The sequence below is a fragment of the Actinia tenebrosa genome, unplaced genomic scaffold (assembly GCF_029948245.1).
Source record: "Actinia tenebrosa isolate PJP-AT-01 unplaced genomic scaffold, QUT_ActTen_1.0 PGA_scaffold1__47_contigs__length_23844297, whole genome shotgun sequence".
NCBI classification, from domain to species: domain Eukaryota; kingdom Metazoa; phylum Cnidaria; class Anthozoa; order Actiniaria; family Actiniidae; genus Actinia; species Actinia tenebrosa.
In genome coordinates this window covers 9,016,162-9,029,680 of record NW_028292578.1, presented here as the reverse complement: position 1 = coordinate 9,029,680, position 13,519 = coordinate 9,016,162, and the positions used below count along the sequence as shown (strand labels likewise).

The window sequence follows — 13,519 nt, the reverse complement described above, 5'->3', positions numbered from 1 at the left end:
AAATTCTAAAAAATCTAGATAAGGTTTAAAAAATTGGATTAGTTTGAGCATAAAAGCTATATTCATTCTGAGGGTTTATGATAAGAACAAGAATATTATCAGTAGATTCAATCTTATCATCACATCTAACATCAAGAACTTGTATTAGGACTAATGATAGCTACGCATGCGTGGAACACATGTTAAACTAAGGCGAACATGCAAGCGTTTTGCACAGCGGTTTTTCGTCGTTGTTTTTCCCCTCTCTTTTTTAACTAAGAAAGACAAACATTCAGAGCTTTTTTTTAGAATACAACTATGTCTTTAATGTTTAACCGCTAGGACAATTTCTACTGTCTTAACCACAGAGCAGGTGGATAAATTAGTGAGAGGTCGATCAAGAAAGAAATGATGATAATATCACTAACTTTATCGACATCACACCAACCCACATCCATCACTTTAATTCTCGGCTTCCATTGAACTTTAACAATCTCTCTTTCTATTTATATATATATGAAGTGGTTTGTTTTTAATAGTTGAATGTTTTACCTAGACGAGTTCGTATGTCGTGAAACCATAGTTTTGCCTTCAACACGATCCTTGTAATAAATCTATGAACTTGTGTATTTTTATAATTGAATCTTTTTCTATCTATTAATATCTATTAGTATCATATTGCAATTCACTGTCTATATTGCAATAATGTGTCAATAAACCTATTATTATTATTTTTAATAAATAATAATTATTATTATCTATAAATAACATTATTTGTTAATAATGAGTCAATAGACCTATTATTTTTTTAATAAATAATAATACCAATCTTTATTTCGCAATACTAGACCTAAAATTATATCAATGATCTTTATACAAAATTATAGTATGTCTCAATAATATTATTTTTATTATTTTTATTATTATTATTTTATTATCATTATTATTATTATTATTATTATTATTATTATTATTATTATTATTATTATTATTATTATTATTACTGCCCGCACCTTCACGTACAAAATCTAACTATCTCAGTTAGATCTTGTCAGTACTGATATTGGAACAACATTAAAGATCCAAATTAACATTGTATATCTTAATAAATACAATATAGATTTGGAATTCAATTTGTCATAGATTTTGGATGACAAATAATATACTGAAATCTAATGATAATATTGTAGAGAGTTCCATAGAAACCAAAAAAATGAAGACAACAAAACTTCAATTACATAAAAATATTTTAGTACTGTTTATAAAGAATTTCAAAAATGTCCATTGTTTCTTTAAAATCATGCATTTGCTTGTACTTCTATTTTCCGTGTGTTCGTAATGTTATGCTAATAGGATTTGAAAAAAAATGATGGTATCGCGAAAGAAAGTGGCGAATAATGATGGGAGAAAAACGAGGTGGTGTAATGCTTTCTGGATGCTTTAACGGAATGTCGTTCTAATGAGCCTTAAAGGAATTGGTCATCTTGCTAAATCTTACAACCTGCTGCTTTTTCCTCAATCGTACGAATGTATATTTATGTAAAACTCACAGCACTCAACCCTTTCTCACGCCCTCACAGATATTATATATATAAACATTGTTCTTGTTCGGCTAATACACAAAATTATTTTACAAAACTCACCAAGAATAGTGCCGAATTAACACTTGTAACAACACTTCTAACCATTAAACATCTCGAGGACCAATTTGACAATGAAGCATATTAGACTGAATTTGTCCTCATTCATGTTAGCTTGTTTTTTTCTAAACATATGCGTCTTGATGACATTTTCAGTTAACAAGACTATGACACCTTCTTATCGAGCTTCACAAAAACGTTAATTGATTGAGAAAAAAGCTGATAATCCTACATGGATTATTTGAATGTCTTTCTTTGTGAAGATAATTAGACTTTATTGGTGTGCTGCAACTAATCATTAACGGTTCTTGCTATTAGCAAGTAGAGGAGTGTTTGTTAATGTATATTTAATATTATGATAAAACGGTATCAAGCCTGTATGTGAGGAAACGCACTTATTCGAGAAGAGAGAACTCAATATCTTGAATATATTCTATTCTTGCACTATGAATGTTTTCTATCTTTACGACCTTTGTTCCGGTGTCGTGACGATAATATATAATAGGCAGATTAAGATTCCCGTTTTTCCTTCCCGCAAACGGCAAACTTGACCACGTTTCCATCGTTTCCCTACATTTCACTTTACCTTTTGTAAACCTTCTCGACAAAGACAAGTATTCTTTTGTTTATCTACTACTTGAAGATCATTGCGATTCCTTTTCACTAATTTTAAAGAACTTTTTAATTGTCAACTGACGTTTCACGTTTGTCGTAAACGAGAATCTTAAACATATTTATGTATTTATGAAGACAAACCACGCGTACTTCTTGATGATGAGGATTATGTTTTTAATAGTAATTATGATGATTCAATAGGCCTTAGTTCTTAGGTACCATAGTTCTACAAAGACAATCGTATCGGCTACGCCTTTTTTACAATGTGTATTTTACCGAGCTTTCAAACATGTCGCCCATCATCGGGGCTCGGAATTACGAAAAATCTCACGAGTTAACTAGTCGTACGCGTGATATTACAAATAACAAGCTAAGTGAAGAATGTTCTTACCGACGTTGCGTGTATAACGCAGAGGAAAAGGCTACAGAAGAGTGAAACGAGAAAGTTAATACGCTATTAAAGTTGATGATTATGATGATGGTGATGGTGGTGATGATGGTGGTGATGATGGTGATGATGGTGATGGTGGTGATGATGGTGGTGATGATGGTGGTGATGATGGTGGTGATGATGGTGGTGATGATGGTGGTGATGATGGTGGTGATGATGGTGGTGATGATAATGATGATGATGTTGATGATGATGATAAACGTTGATGATGATGAAGGTGGTGGTGATGGTGGTGATGGTGTTTGTTATGTAGTTTGGGCTACTTGTGGTGGTCACGTGATTGCGGTGTGTGACCACATGGCGGGGAGCAACGTATGTAAAACGTTTTAGTTATAATAAAATAAGTTGGATAACACCACGATTACCGTTGAACCCTTAAACATAACAGTGTTGATGATGGTGGTGATGATGGTGATGGTGTTGATGATGGTGGTGATGATAATGATGATGATGTTGATGATAATAAACGTTGATGATGATGAAGGTGGTGGTGATGGTGTTGATGATGGTGGTGATGATGGTGGTGGTGATGGTGTTGATGATGGTGGTGATGATAATGATGATGATGTTGATGATGATAAACGTTGATGATGATGAAGGTGATGGTGATGATGGTGATGGTAATGGTGATAATGATGATGATGATGATGATTATGATGGTGATGATGATAACGGTGGTGGTGGCGATGATGATGGTGTTGATGGTGTTGGTGATAACCGCCACCCGGTTAGCTCAGTTGGTAAGAGCGTCGATCTGTTGTGCGGGAGGTCGTGGTTCAAGCCTCGGCCGGACCAACACTCAGGGTCTTTGAATAACTAAGGAGAAGGTGCTGCCTTTGTAATAATATCTGCAAATGGTTAGACCTTCAAGTCTTCTCGGATAAGGACTTTAAACCGTCGTTCCTGTCTCCCAACCCTTCCTAACCTAACCTACAGTAAATGGGGGACATAAAAGAACCTGTTGAATTATTCGTGAAAGAGTAGGGGATTGTCTCCCGGTTCAACAGCCAATTTGGAGGCATAACACTAATGTATTAACAAATCACTGATGATTGTAAGCTGCACGGCAGCTACTAGCGCCTTAATATGCAGCCCGTAAAGTCCTCCACTGGTCATTAATGTAAAGCGCATTGAGACCATGTGAAATGCGCTATAGAAGCACCCCATTATTAATATTATTATTATGGTGATGATGGTGGTGGTGGTGGTGTTGGAAATCTTTGAGTAAGTCCTGTTCAACCGATCAGACGACGACCCTACCAGATTATTTCAAGGTTCGACAAATTTGATGTTTTTTAGGTTCGTTTTTGCAGATGATGATAATGGAGGTGATGACAATCATGAGCGTTGTGCAAAAAAAGAGACCTCAATGAATCTCATATTCGTATCATAAAACAGAAAAGTAAAACAAGCATCGTCTTTTTTGTCATCGAAAACTTGTTTACCATTGATACATTACTACAAATAACTCCACAAACCGATGGTCAAGAACAGGCAATGCAACATGCATACTTAAACCAGCAAATCGCGGTTTGCGGCATTGAAGCCGCCATGATACAGTAATGGTTTCATGCAGCCGACGATGACTAACGCTGGCATGTTCCAATACAGTAGTCTCTCCTATCGTGAATATATATATTTAGGTTTCAGATTATTTTATGAACATCGATCATTAACTGTCAATGTGTTAATTTTGTAACGATAAAAAAGGGTTTGTCGTTGATTAAACTCAAATTTCTTCATCAGATTATGATATCTACAAGCAGCTTTATCATGTGCCCACAAGTTTTAAATAAATGATCACAGGCTGTTCCGACTACAGCCAGCTCTTGAATAGTGCTGTTTATACTAGATCATACCACTTGAAAATACCCAAAAATCTTTATTACCACACGCTCTTTCTTTCTTTCTTTTCTTTCTTTCTTTCTTTCTTAGTTAGTTAAATCAAAGTAAGTTTTATTTCAAATTTCTTAATAGTGATTACTTCCTCAATACTTGCCATTATATAAGTTCGAATTTACTTAAAGTTTAGAGCTTACATATATATATTTTCCATTTCTAATGAGGAACTGTAAATATTGTAGCTTCTATTTAGTGTAGTACTAGTGGCCTAGATAATAATTACTCATGCAAATCTAGTAACCCAATAAAGTGTTCATTCCTTGGTTCATACCTCAATGCAGTCTCAATAGAGTAAAGGACATGACATAGCTGTCAGTATAAATCACAAGAGATGTATGTACCCCTTGAATAACTATCCAGACCAAAGGTAAACGTTTTCTTTTTCCAAATCACTATAGGATTTTAGCAATACGTGTCCAGAGCTAATAGTTCGGTTAATCTCTTATCTTACGAATGGTTCGCTCGTTGCTTAATAGAATCAAAACGATTCAACAACAGAATAACCCTATTATTACTAATATTAAGCAACCACACGTCAATTGGTTAATTCAATACAGATCCATTATCGATAAGGAGACATTTATTACAATCTATCTAATGGCATGTGATGATAACGATCATGTGTCCCTCTAGTTTAGACTCGTTTTTCCTCCTCATCCCCAATGTATGTACCACCTATCTTTTATCATCTATTATATAACAATCTATCTACTCGTGATGATAACGATCATGTGTACTTCTAGTTTTGACTCGTTTTTCCTCCCTCAACCCCAATGTATGTACCACCCATCTTTTATCATCTATTATATAACAATCTATCTACTCGTGATGATAACGATCATGTGTGCTTCTAGTTTTGACTCCTTTTTCCTCCCTCAACCCCAATGTATGTACCACCCATCTTTTATCATCCATTATCTAATGTGTTTTTTGATGCTGTAGTCGATAAAAATGAGATTTTATCAAGTGTTATTAAATTAGTGCAATGTTTTGCCCATTTCAGATCGCGTGTCATTCCCTTGAGAATAAGATTCTTTGTTTGATTGTATCCATATTCATGTCTCTGCTCATGCACAACCATTAAAAAAAGAAATGATACTCTAGGGAATGACATGTGCTCTGAAATGGGAAAACATTACGTTCAAGCCGAAAATGTCTTTTACATGATAATAATAATAATATATACGTTTTTATACATTTTTATACACGCATCTCAAAATCTCGATGCGTTTACAATTCGTAAAGTAGAGTAAAATATGTATAGAACATCAAAAAATATATAATAATGATAATAATAATAATAATAATAATAATAATAATAATAATGTTTAAAATACATGATGAAAGCTCATTTTCTGAATAACATATTTAGGGTAGTGAAAAGTCTGTCGTGCTAAGACGCGTTTAGTGCCCTTGGGGGATCTTGGCAAACGCTTAAAATAGAATATAGATACTGATAAATAAGAAGAAGAAGAAATAAATAAGAACAAGAAACAAATACTAAGAAATATATTTATAAGTAATGATAAACAATTAATTAATTATAAATAAATATTTTGAACTAATGATAAATGAATAAATAAATATTAATAACTATTTAGATGGATGAGTAAATGTTTTTACATAATTTAAAAAAAAAAAAAAAAAGAAGATAAATAAATAAATAGAAATAAAATATTGAACATTATATTTATAACTAATATTCATAAATGATGATATGATTTTTCCTTCATTTATTATTGCATTCTTTTCTTCATTTATTATTGCATTCTTTTCTTCATTTATTATTGCCGAATCTGTTTGCTTCTGTCCGGGAATTACTGAATAGATTTGAGTTGACGCTGAAAAGATTCTTAAATTGATTATTCATTCACAAATTAAGGCCTCTCACACAATGATATAACGACAACCGTTCGATAGGAAGGAAGGAAGTTAAAAAAGGAAACCACTTCAAAAACTTGTATCGAATAATAAACAGAACATCACATTCGCAAAATGAAATGAAATCCCGTCCAGAATTTGTTAAAATACTAGGTTGGAAGCGGTAAGAGTTGAGTGTGGTAAAATGCATGAGACTAGAAAAAAAATGGATCCCGTTATAATCACAACTTGACTCAAAAGTCCAATATTGACCTATTCTATTCACTTGAGAATAGAACTATCTCACGGAAAAAAGAATAAGATCGCGATTCTAAACGTGAATGTGATTGGCCATGAATGCAAGTACCTACCTTAAACTGAATACATACGTCGCGATTTCAGCCAGCAACACTGGAGAATGACAGGTGAATTTAACAGAACAAACGTTTCACATCTATAGCTAACGCTTGTAACATTCATCTATCTACAGACAAGTCATCTGCTGTCATAGTTTCAATAGGTTAACATTGAATCTTGTTTCCTTAAGATAATCGTCTTGAAAGCGACCCTGAACGAGGGCAGTGAAGTCGTTCATCAACAACGACCTCAATTTGATTTATGTCAAACTTTCGTTTGCTGTGGTAAACCATAGGGAGTTTCATTAACTGCGTACGAAGAACGCCTTCTCAACCACTTGACTTACCTTCAATGTCTTTCTGCTAATAACTTATCATTAATCATATCTTAAGATGTTTGCAATCACGAAAACTCCAAGCCCAAACACAGCATTATCTTCTAGCTTTTGTCATATTAAAAAGGATGTTTATTACTGAAGGCAAAAACAGGATTCAAAAGATTAATGTCCTGCTTTATATTAATGTCACGCCAAAACAAAGGACAGTACAATTATCAAATTCGTTATATTTTCTTTTCTTGATAATTCCTCTCCATCTTGTTATTTAATTTGCTATTTAAATCATTCCACTTGTCGTATTGATAAGCGAGAGTGCGCGGTTTCAACGAGCTTCTGGCGCGGACTTGATTGAAATAAATCGTTTCTTATTGATGATCCAATTGAACTGGACTGATCTTGATGAAGCTTAAGCCTACCTATGGTTTACGCTCTGGCTTTTTACGAGAATGCCATTCAAATACGCTCATCTGAGCACACACAAGAAAAACACAGTGGAATTCATCTAGTTTTTGCTACGGACTTTTCATAACGGAAGTATGTATTAAGACAACGCCTCATTTTAAATAATATTGGTTTTAAATGACCTTAATATTCCTAACTGATAACGAATATTGCTACCTTCACATAAATAGTTTTGATCTGCGAAAACTAATGAAATGTAATGTCGAGAGCACCGGATTCATTTTACTCGATCGAGTCGCACAGTGCGGTGAAAAATAACGATTAACATGCATAAATGATAGCTGACCACTTAGTCAGTCAAATCCCACCAACGCATCATAATTATCGTATCTGACCACACAGTTGCAAGAGGATGCTTCTGATAACTCAGTACCCAGCCACCTCTCTTCAATCGCAAGCAGCTGCCAGCTAGCTATGTCGACCAGCCATTTCTTTCTGACTAGAATGCTTATTCTGATACAAAGTCTAGGTGTAATAGATGCGTCGTTGTCAGTATATACCGGGCGATCAATCCATGTGTCAGATTAACCGGCATTGGAAGAAAGATTAACTCTAAATGAGAAACACAGAGTATCAAAGTGAAATAGTAAATTATTGATGATATGTGGCCATGCGTTGGTCACATTTGAGTGCAGTTTGTCTGATATACAGAGCGGGTTTATGAATACACCGTCTGTTATCCAGTCATTTTTCATTAAATATCCTACTAACGCCAAAGACCACCTAGCATGTTTGATCAATTTTCAATCGTATAACTGATATAATGAATCCAATTGTGCAAGACTTCCTCCAGGCTACATGTAGTACAAGTTAAAGAGGAGAATCAAACAAGATAATAGACTGAAAATCCTTGCTCTGCATTGGTAGTCAGTTTATATTAATCAAGGAATAGAGCCGGATCATAATAGAGCCAGATCAACAGGCGTGAACTTTATTTTGGAAAACATTCGGCAAAGATGTTTATTATTTTGATACACAAGAGGATGGCAGCAAAGCGTAGTCACAGCAGCTCTTTCACAAAACATATAACCTACGCTGAAGCTGCTCTACAGGAAGAAATGCTTGCCTTTTCAAGCAAATTGCTCGTCCGAATTTAAAACAGATTCATTAGTTATTTTAATTTCGTAGTGAACGACCTGAAGGACCTTTGAACAGTTTGAACCCGACCTTCTTTTAAAAGCTAGACCTGTTATATTGCCTGTTATGTCAATCGCCTTAGGTGATCAAAGTTACAAGTAATACATCAATAAAACACTGCTTGATATGACGAGAATTCATTTACTTCTTCACATGTACGACATTTCTTAATAGCGGCACACAGATTGTCAGTAGTGGGGGGTCCCAAAAATTCATGCCTGTGGCCTGGTCTAGAAACCCTTCCCCAGGCCTCCGCGAAAGGTCACGTGGTTGATGAATACAGAATCTTCTAATCTTATTGGAGAAACAGAGTTTAGAGAAACTTGAAACTCGTGATCATTGAAATCAATTAGTATGAGTAGCACTCATTGGCTACTACAGTAGATACAAGTATTCTGTTATCAAGGCGTAAATGAGTCTCTTGTATATTATATTATACTTAACGATATATATATGTACTTATATAACGTATACCCCTAACCCCTTAGCTAGTGTTGACATCTTATGACCCAGCTTAAAACGTTTACTAAACCACCGCAAATATTCCACGATGTGAGTTATCGATAGATAGATAGACATGGATGGATAAATAGATAGTAATTTGTGATTAAAGTAAACAAAACTGTAGTGATACCGCCGTAAAACTAACGTGATATGAAGGTTCAGACAACGATTGCCTTCTCTCGGCTGTTCGCTCAGTATCTTTTACATTATCTCGAACATGCATTTTTAAAGGATTCTATTGACTTAAAAGACTTACTTTAAATAAAAACCATTTATCATCATGACGACGTTATGTTCGCTTAATGAGACTCAAATCATGTTCATTGATTGCTTATAAGCCAATATACGTGTCTTCTGTCATGTCTAGTCTGGTCTGCTAAAGGTATTGCAAGCAATACATCTATATATGCTGAAATTATCAAGAAGAATGTCTTACCTGGCTTGACAGAATGTTTCGTGCTGCAGGAATACAGCTTTGAACTGCTTGCAATTACTCAGCTTGAACTCTATTAATAACTAGAGTAACCCCCTAATGACGCCCTTTGACGTCACTCACTCACAATACCAAAAAGAGAGTGATCAATTTTCAACAACGATAGTAAAAGATGTTCACTAAATACTTTTACAAATGCTTGCAGTAGATGACCAATAGTAAAGAAAGAAACTCCAGGGAGACTTCTTAAGAACAAAACACTTGTAGACCTCTGCTGTGTTTCACTCATTAAGGTCCTACCAATTATTGTCGATGATGACAACTCCACTCATTCTCTTTGTTGTCTTATAACGTTTATTCAGATGTAGTTTCTTTTTAGACACCAAAGTTCAAACCCTTTAGGGCAAGGGTACTGGCATTGTTGTTAGTTTCTGGAAGAATTTGAGAAAGCCTGGTTTAAGTTGTCTTTCACTAATGGACAATAACAATTCAATATAAATAACTGCGCCGACATAGAGAAATACTCCAACGTCAGTTATGACTCTCCATTGCCAACACGTCGAAACATACAGTAATCTTATCATCAGTTTTAGAAAACTTCCTTGAGGGCACTCAACTATAATGGCTCGACCAAGTCAAAGCTTGCTATAATGAAAATTGCTAAGAAAAAAAGCCTCTTTGAAATACAAACAATTAAGGGGTACCTCCCATGCGTACTCAGGGTAATTTGTCGTTCAAGACACCCCGTGGCTTTGCGTTAAACATACTTTTACTCATAAGCCGCAAGAAAAATAAAATATAAAATGAAGTAACCAGGTTGTTGCTCCCGCTTTTACAGTCTAGAACTTTGTCTTTCTCTCTTTCTGTCTGTCTGCCTGTCTGCCTCCTTTTTTTCAACAGTTAGTAAATAATTCCAGGGAGGTGCTAATCCAACAAATCTCATCCTTTTCTCAAGCAGTCCTTGAGACTAAAACTTGGTTTGAAGACGTTTCCGGCTCATGCAAGTCAACTTGTTGCCTCAAATAGGCAGATGTGTACAAATGGATCGCATGATCATTTCCCGCCAAAATTGATGACATTATCAAAGTCTGAGATACGTAAATCTTTTACTTGAGTATTCATTTCTTATCTTTATCACATGCAGAACGTCAGCAGAATCGCACTGACATCTTGATGTTTGTCGTTTAGGCACAATGGCGGGAAAAGATCACGTGACCTGTTCGTTCGTATAAACGGGTATGATTAGATATAAATATAATACTGATACTTAGAGTTCAATATAAATGTATATTTAAACATATAGAATTAGAGCTAATGTGTTTGTCCAAGAGAGCATAAATAAGCCTATTTTCTCATACGACAATGGGATAAAGGGCACACTACGTAAACCGTGCGTTCCTGATGATATTCTTTTGATGTGGTAACTCCGCGGAGCTTGTAGAACGCGCGCTGAGCGATTGTCGCGCATACAAACAGTATTGATGATAATATATCATTAATAATATAATATTTCAGTGTGAGAAACTGAATAACAATATGAGATCATGATAAAAACCCTTTCTGAAATAAATATGAAGAGAAAAGTAAAACTGGTCTCTTAAAATAGCGTCTTGTGTCAATGTACCGACAGCACAGTTTGTGGCGGCTGATATCAATGCCGGATTTGAAACTATCATTCTGAAATAATGGTCGGGCTATCACTATAGGTAAACACAATCGAGAGATCGACTGTGGAGAAATAAACTGTTTTGTTTTGATCGTAATATTAATTCAAAGGAGGAAGGAGCATATGAACTAGTATGCTAGCTTGTTTTAAGTAAAGCCTGTTTCAACAGTTTGAAACAGTGTGTTAATCTCCTTAGGTACCATCACGGACCGTCAACACGACTTTTGATAATAAACTAAACTTTTAGATTAGGATTTTCTCCGCGTCAAATATAATTGAAAAAACGTCCAGTTAAAAACAAAACTGATCATCGTGTAAAGAAGAATATTTGAGATTATAATTGAATAGGTCCCAGTCAATGGTCGTCTCTTGATTCGAATGGCACTCTCAAAACGTCTTAATGTTACTGTACCGCGGACAAGAGACCGGTAGTTTATGACCAAATGATGCCGTATATTCACCAATACTGAATTAGGTTGGATGATTTATGCGTAAATATCGTTACTGAGGATTCAAACATATTGTAAGGTTTAAGATTTGGCCTTGCTGTTGAACATTGTTCGATGTAAAGGGTTATAAAAGGATACTATCATCCCACCCGTTTACCTTTAAGTGTGTTGGAGTATTACTGACTCTCTTCCAAGCCTACTTCCTGGAGGCGATATTAACGTTAAGTTTTTGCCAACTGATGAGTTTTCTGAAGTCAAGTTTTCTTTCTGTTTTGATGCTCAATTTGGTATTAAAAAAAAAAGCGTCAATCACGTGACCCTTATCTATCACGTGACTTGAGGCTGAGTAAAAATTGACACTTAAGAATGCGCCATTAGCGCGAGAAAAGATAGTACTTGGACCTTAAACCATTCTTAAGAAAGATTACCAGTGTAAATCACTTTGCTTCTCTATTCTAGAGCGTGAGTTAGATATATATCCTTGATTGATGGGTGCTTGGATTGGGAAAGTGTTAGCTTTGAGAAAAACAGTAATAATGCGTGATATAAGCTTGTTGTATAGAGATAGGATCTTAATATGTTGATGTAAACCATAGCAGTGGCCTTTTAATTCAGCCTCAGAGACAGGAGATGAAAAACACATCTCAAAAATATAGCCATGTCGGTATTAAAGCTGTTATTTGATCAAAATTAAAAAGGTAATCCAAACAAAACCGAGCTTTTAGAAAATACAATTTATCTCTAGTGAAAAGTATTAAGTCTACTATACCAAAAATATATTTCAGTTATTTGTTATTCTGTGTATCTTTGACCGAAATGAGTTTTGTCTTTCTAATTTCAAAGACGTTTAACATCGGTCCAGTATTCATTAAAACAGCACAAAATATTTTGTGTGTGTTCAATGGTATTGTTATTCAAAAATATATTAGCCTCAATAGAAAGAACTATCGTATTGTGGGAACGTAGATACTTAGTGTCTTCAGATCTACCTTATATATATAACCTTATATATATATATCGAATATTGTTTAAAAAACGTAAAACACGAAACATTTTTTACTGCTCTAAGAGTGAGTAAACTTACTGAAGAAGAAAACAAGAAAAACCGTCCCAACTGCCGGCTACTACAGACGATAAAAAACACCAGGAAAAGTAAAAACATTAAACAAAATCTATGGTTAATAACTTGATAGTATAAGAAGAAGGAAATTCATTTTTAAAGCTGTGCACGACAACAAATCAATTCTACCATTTAAAACATGTATGTATGCACCCATTACTGATGAAAAATAATCACTGTGCGTATTCAACACTGTCGAAAAAATGAATAATTCTAGAGAAAAAAAACTTTGAATACTTACTCCAAGAATAAGATAGCCAGTGGTTAAATGTCGTTTTTGTCAACGGCTATAAGCTGTTCTACTGCACATCTGAGTACACTGTGGTTTGATTAATCAAAATGTTCTTTCACGTTTTCGTTTACGAAAGTATTTTTTTCCAATGTTTAGTCATATTTTTGATTTATTTGCTTTTGTTCGCCTCCTTGCTTTAGTGTTCTTCCGCTAGTGTTGTATATTTAACACCTTCACAGTTTTCTTCTAACTTCGTATTTAATTATCAACAATAAATACAAGTCATAAAATCAATATCCCCCTTGATTCGTCAAAAATATCTTTTTAAACAAATACAAATCGTTCTTTGCTATTTATTTGTAGCTAATATATTAT

At 34.5% G+C, this 13,519-nt stretch overlaps 1 protein-coding gene across 3 annotated transcripts in view; it reads right to left on the bottom strand.

Moving 5' to 3' along the window:
• The window catches only part of LOC116303241 (uncharacterized), a 42,085-nt gene extending 28,798 nt beyond the window's left edge, over window positions 1–13,287 (bottom strand). The window contains exon 1 of one of the 3 annotated variants that reach the window (XM_031712745.2): window positions 13,154–13,287. The gene's annotated coding sequence lies outside the window, so the exon portion shown is untranslated. Of the gene's footprint in view, window positions 1–6,818; window positions 6,971–9,680; window positions 9,810–13,153 lie in introns of those variants that run through there. The other 2 variants (XM_031712743.2, XM_031712744.2) reach the window with 2 other exon arrangements.
• Between the last annotated feature and the right edge of the window lie 232 nt (window positions 13,288–13,519).